The 6,000-nt window shown below is 48.4% G+C and overlaps 1 protein-coding gene across 6 annotated transcripts in view; it reads right to left on the minus strand.

Moving 5' to 3' along the window:
* The window catches only part of KCNA1 (potassium voltage-gated channel subfamily A member 1), a 139,230-nt gene extending 138,336 nt beyond the window's left edge, over window positions 1–894 (minus strand). For 5 of the 6 annotated variants that reach the window (XM_054842912.1, XM_054842921.1, XM_054842903.1 and 2 more), the window contains exon 1: window positions 271–894. The gene's annotated coding sequence lies outside the window, so the exon portion shown is untranslated. The remainder of the gene's footprint in view (window positions 1–270) is intronic. The other variant, XM_054842894.1, reaches the window with a different exon arrangement.
* Between the last annotated feature and the right edge of the window lie 5,106 nt (window positions 895–6,000).

The following is a 6,000-nucleotide window of genomic DNA, read 5'->3' on the forward strand; positions in this document are numbered from 1 at the left end:
TCCCGGGCAACTTCAGCAGGGTCAGCTCCTGCGATAAGTCTCCTGATCACCACGCTCCCCACTTCACAGACGGTGGAGGCTTAGCTGAGCACTGACAATTTCATCACACCAATTAGGGGGATTAGGGGACAGGGAGCAAAGCATGTCCTCTCTTGCTTTGCAGCAGCTAAACACAACAGAGAGAGACGAGGAGAGGGAGATCGACATCCCAGACCCAAACTGTCCAAAATAGAGTCCAACGGCGCGGGGGGAGAAAGGGCTTTTCCTTACCTGCTCCGAGTGAGATGCGCTGGTTAGGAGTAGGAGCCAGTGCCGGAATGCGTCAAGTCGCCTTGCAGCAGCATCCAAAAAAAACCAAACCAAAACAAAAACCGCAGCGGCAAACTCAACCCTCCTCCTCCTCTTGCGCCCCTCTTAATAAGACAGCGATCGCTTTACAGGGCTGCCTGCGAGACACTGAAATATTCATACACTGTCTTAGGCTGCACCAAGGGCGAGTGGGTTTAATTAGTTTCTGCCGAGAACCGCAGTGGGGGGTGGGGGTTGGTGGTGGAAAGAGTGCAAAGTACCTTTTTCAAAAGGCTTGAGTTAGTAAATAAAATCAAGGAGTCCTAGATAGCTGCTGGCTTTCCTGCTCTCTTCCCTTAAGATAGCTGGAAAAGGAGCCGGGCGCTGGGCAGCGGCGGCTGGGGAGATGTAAGAGAGCCGCAGTCCTGCAGCCGCATCCCCGGAGTCGGTCTTGGCTCGTCCCGGCAGCAGCAGCAGCAGGAGGAGGCAGGAGCTGGACGCGTGTGGCAGGAGCGAAAGGGCTGCTGAATGCATAAGAGCAAGGAGCAAACTCGAGCCATTTCTTGATGCTGCAGTATCAGCAGAAACCTGAGAGCTGTTTGGTGCAGCTCGGGGAGCGGGCGGGCGGGGGGGGGGGGTTGGGGAGGGAGGGGGACGGGACCGGAGGGAGGAGGGGAGGCGCGCTGCCCCCCGGGCCGGCCGCCCCCGCCAGCGCGGCCCCCGCCGCCGCGGCACGCTGCGCGCCGCGCCCCCGACGCAATGCAGGCGGCCGCCCCGGTCCGCCGGCACCGGCCGCCCGCTGCGGGACACCGCGCCGCCCCAGCCCGCAGCGGGCAACGGGGGTTGCGGAGAGCGAGCAGGTCCCCGGGGAAAGGCGGGGGGGGGGGGAGGGGGGGGCGGTGCACAACTGGCCCGGGCAAGTGCGCGGAGCACTCGCCCCCGCCGCGCAGAGGAGCAGCGTGGAGCGGGTCGTCGCTTTTCCCCGCCCGATCCCCCCCTTCCCCGGCTGGTAGCCCGCCGCGGCACCTGCAGAGGAGGCGGCCGGAGTGGTGCAGGGCTTTACACATCCCGCACGGAGCGCGATGCTGCAACCGCGGCGGGCGGCGGCGGCGGCTGCGGTGCCCGGCGCCCCCGTGGTGCGGGGCCGGCCCGGCACGGAATGGCTCGGCCCGGGGTCCTGGTGCTGCTGCTGGCCCCGGTCCCGACCCCCGGCCCCCTGTGTGCTCGGTAGCGGGTGGGGCTGCGCAGCCGGAGGCTCCTGGGCATAGAGGTGGAGGCTGGATCCCGAGCGGTGTGGCTGAAATTGGGAGGGAAGAGTTAATCGGCAGGCAGCATATTACAGGGAAATTGCCCTTTCATGCTGCTTTATCCCACTGAATTCATTTAATTGATGAATCATATAACTTCGAGATGGAGAAGACCCATTATGTCATCAGCTTCCCTCCCCTGCCAGTGCAGGATTGTTCCCTACAGTATATGATCATGTACATTATATAAAAGCCTGCTGCTCACTTTGTGAAAGTGGGAGAGGTGATCAAATACAACCTGGGCCTGTGTAATTTGAAGCACTCCAGAGCAAAGTAACACCAAGTCCGTGTTTAACAGACCTGCTCTCATTAGCTTTCCACTGCATAATGCATTATTTTCACTTAAGATCACCACCTTGGCAGTCCAAAAATACTTAACCACCTGACCTCACGGATGGTTTCTGTCTCTTCCTCCCTTCCCCTTATTTATCCTCATGTTTTGTTGTTTTGGGGTAGGGTTTTTTTTCTAGAGTACAGACCATTCTAAAATCCTCTAGTCCTAGCTGTGCTGTAATCACAGCTACTTTGCACACTGCATTCACTAGCCCTGGTGGAAACAAAAGTGCAAAGAAAAAGAAACAGATTTCCTGTCTAGCCTGGTATAGACTTTTTTTTTTTTTTTCCAGTAACATATGCTGAAAGTTTTGTGAGAAACTTCTGATCAAGTTCTGAGCAAGAGAAAAGTCTGTCTGCCACTCCTGGGCAAAACAATCAAAACGCTAAATAAAAAGAGTCTTCCCCTAGTGAAAATCACAATCACTAATTTTCTGTCTGACAGTTTAGCAGCTCAGCATCAGCACCCAGCCTTGGACCCAGCAACCCTAGACCCTGTAAAAACTTAAACTTAACCCCCCAAAAAAAGAAAGGCAGTCCCATTGCCTAAACTAACCAGGCTGTTTTTCAGCCTTTCAAGAAACTTGACTACAGCCTTTGACTCAACATCCTCTTATGGCAGTGAATTCCACGCCTGGATGACATGCTGCACAGAGCTGACTGCAAAGTATTCGGAGAGCTCTGCATTCAGTGCGCTTGGAACTGCTTTGCAGAAATAGCTCTGTGAGCTAGCACTCACCCGGCTCTGGTGCAGTATTATATACCCCTGTACTAGTTCAAAGACAAATATGTACGCTCAGGAGTGTGATGAAAACGCAGATCTGACAATCAGAGTCCTGAGTTCAAGGTGCTGTTCTGCCCTTGGTTTCCTGTGTGATTGCAGGCAAGTCTATACGTTCTGCTTTTATATCTGAAAAACAGGACTAAAAGTGCTTCCTTTGCCTGTCATAACTGCTTAGGCTATTTGTTCCTCAGGGCTGTCTTAGCACAGTAGAACCCAAATCCTCATTGGAAGCTGTGGGTACAGCAGTAGCAGAAAAAAAAAAAAATTGCATCCTTTTTTTTTTATATTACAGGGTAGCAAAAGGACAAACTGGGATATTGCTACCCCCCTCCTCATTTTCAATAGCTTTGAACTCTGATTTCTTGTTCTAATCTAACTGACATTACTGACAAGCAATTGTGCTGGAAGGTAGATATCTTTCTAAGAAAAATGGACTATTAGCCATAGCGTCACTGAAAATCTTGTCAAGGTACATAGACTAATGAGCAGTAAAATTAGGGCTTGCAAAGAGGTCATGTGTTATATGTTACAGTGCTAAGTAGCTTGAATTAAATGTTGAGGAATAGAAGGAGACTCCAACTTGCTGCCAAATTTGAAGTCAGGCTGCTGCTATTTAATACTTTGTATATTACAGAAAATGACCACCAGCAGTTGAACTGGTAATCTCCCCCAAGTGTCAAATTGAGAAGTTCTGTTCAGGAGTAAAAGTTTTCATAGGGAAACTACAAGTTGCAAACAATCCAAAGCTCGGCTTTGTGTGGCGGTATGTCTGGTGGTACAATCCCTCTCCCATAGCCATTCGCTATGAGAAACACTTCCACTTGAGCTCCCCCATGGAAAATGCATCCAGCCTGGCGTGGCAGTGTGGATGAACACAAGCAGATGGGGAAGCAGCAGGCATTCTGAGTTGCACAGGTTGAGGAGCCATCTTTGATGGCTGCTGATGTAACTTTTCATAGGCAACCAGAACTGATAGACTCCTTGTGTCAAAGGTAGGTCAGCACGGCAAAAGCAGAACCATTTCTGCAAGTTCAAAGTCTTGCCTTGTAGAGAAAGCTGCAGGTTCCTGTGTTTCAGTCTGGCAAATGAAAGATTTCCCCTGGCGAGAAAGAACAGTATTATTTATTTTTTTGTAGAGAGAGAGGATCGAGAATTAAAGAAAAACTGTATCTAATGACTGTGAATCTGAAGCTGGATTAAAAAATAACTGTTGGTTTTACACAGTGAAACAGGCTTTAAACACTGCCACCTGGGAACCTGAAAACTACTGATTGAAATCAATGGATGCAGAAGCAGAGTGGATTTCCCAGCATGACATCATTCATGTAGGTGTCATGAGTGACATGCTCAACATGCTAAATTTCCTCGACATGAAGAGACAGGTCATGTGATAGAAACCATTGTAAAATCCAAAGCAGCAAATGATGTCCTGGTTGTTTGAACCTTATGGATCTTCATCGACATTGTAGCCCCAATTCATCCAAGCCTGGAAAACAACCTAGTAACATTGTAGTTCCATTTAGAGCTGCCTAAACCCACAAATGAGTTGTTCAGGTGTCACCATAGACATTATTTAATGGCCTTGGATACAGAGGATACTATGCACGAAGGGAGATGTTTTGGCCTAAATTTGCCTTGCGGAGTCTGTATCAGTCATAATGGTCTATGACATGGAGTCAACAGATAGAACCAAAGGTGAGCTTGTGGTGTTGACAGTTGGATTTTATTCCTTGGGGGAAACAAGGGATCTTTTAAAAGGTTTTTATCTTTCAATACTGATTTATGAGTCTTGTTACTATCCTGCAGTATTATTAGGCATGGTAATGACTGGGATAATCAAATCTCATGCTTCAAAGCATACTGATAGCTGATGGGAGATGACAATGACTTTTGTTCCCTCTTATCATATCGTTTCATTGTTTTTCCAGCTCCTTTAAATATGGGCCCTCTATGATGAGAAGAGGCAATGTGTAGATCCAGTCCTGTTGCTGCACAGAGGGAATATGAGAGCTTGGGAGTGCATCCCTGTGAAGAAGGAAGCAGAAACTGCTGTCACTCACATGACAGTTTTGCTGCTAGGACCAGCCTGGAGAGAAAAGATGCTGCCACCTTGCTGCTTTTTATCCCTCATCAGTGGATTGGATACAGGCAAAGTGTGGAAGGGTGGCTGGGCAGGAGAAAACAGAAAATGTACTGTATTAGGAAAGGGTTCAGCCTGCTTTTGTCCTCCTCCAAAGCAGCTGTGTAATCAGAAGAAATGGAAGGACAAAGTGCTAATCCACCCCAGGGTGCCCAACATACACTACAGAAAATAAACTCTTGTGGGCATGTACCCATAGGAGGTACACACTTCTAAAGCAAGTGTAATTAAAAATGCTTAGCAACAATATTTTCATGGTTTTAATATCACTTCCTCCTTCTCTGACCTCCTTTCCTGGTCCTAGATTTTCTTTCTCAGAGTTTCATCCAACTGGCTGCTTGTTATTGAGATAACCCCCTGCTCAAGCACGTTGGTCTGGCCTGTGAAAGGAAGAGAGCATATTTTATTGAGACTTACGCACCAAGTCTTTGAAAATAATTCTCTTTCCCATTTTGCACACCAGGAACAGCACTTGGAGAAGAAGTCCTGAATGACTTAGCAACAGCTTCTTCGTTCTGTGATTGCCTGAACGTACTCAAGTATTTAATACATGACTTCTTTCTAACAGTACCCACTTTTGGCTTCCTATGATTGTATTACTTAGTATGAAACCTTATACAAGCACTGGAGCAAGAACTTTGTTCACGAATGCTGCTGGCCACAGGGTATAGAGACCAGAGAGCGAACTTTCCCCATGTCACTAGGGGCAAGCATCACATGAAGTGCTGCTATCAGAGAAAGGGAGCGCTTGAGGAGGATAGAACAACACCAGAGCAAGTACGTTCCTCTAAAACCAAAAGGCACTTCTGGCAGTGGGTCCTTGTAATACACAACCAAGAAGTTAGCTTTGGGAACACTGAAGTTCCTCCTGTGTGAGATCATTTGCAGGATGATTCCAGCTTATAGGAAAGCTATTTCAACAAAGCTGACACATATCTAAAGAACCCCCCCCTCATACGGCATTTCTACTTGGTCTGCCCAGGAAATAATCAGAAAGTGGTGGTACTTACGGCACAACAAGTCTTGTTGTGAAACCCCGAGCTTGAGGCTGAAGACAGAGTGGTGACTAACACAAGCATCATCATTTAGATTAATTTTCTGAAAAAAGAAAGTGTGACTTAGTAAACCAAGGCATTTCAGGGTATTCA

Source organism: Grus americana, chromosome 1 (genome assembly GCF_028858705.1).
Source record: "Grus americana isolate bGruAme1 chromosome 1, bGruAme1.mat, whole genome shotgun sequence".
NCBI classification, from domain to species: domain Eukaryota; kingdom Metazoa; phylum Chordata; class Aves; order Gruiformes; family Gruidae; genus Grus; species Grus americana.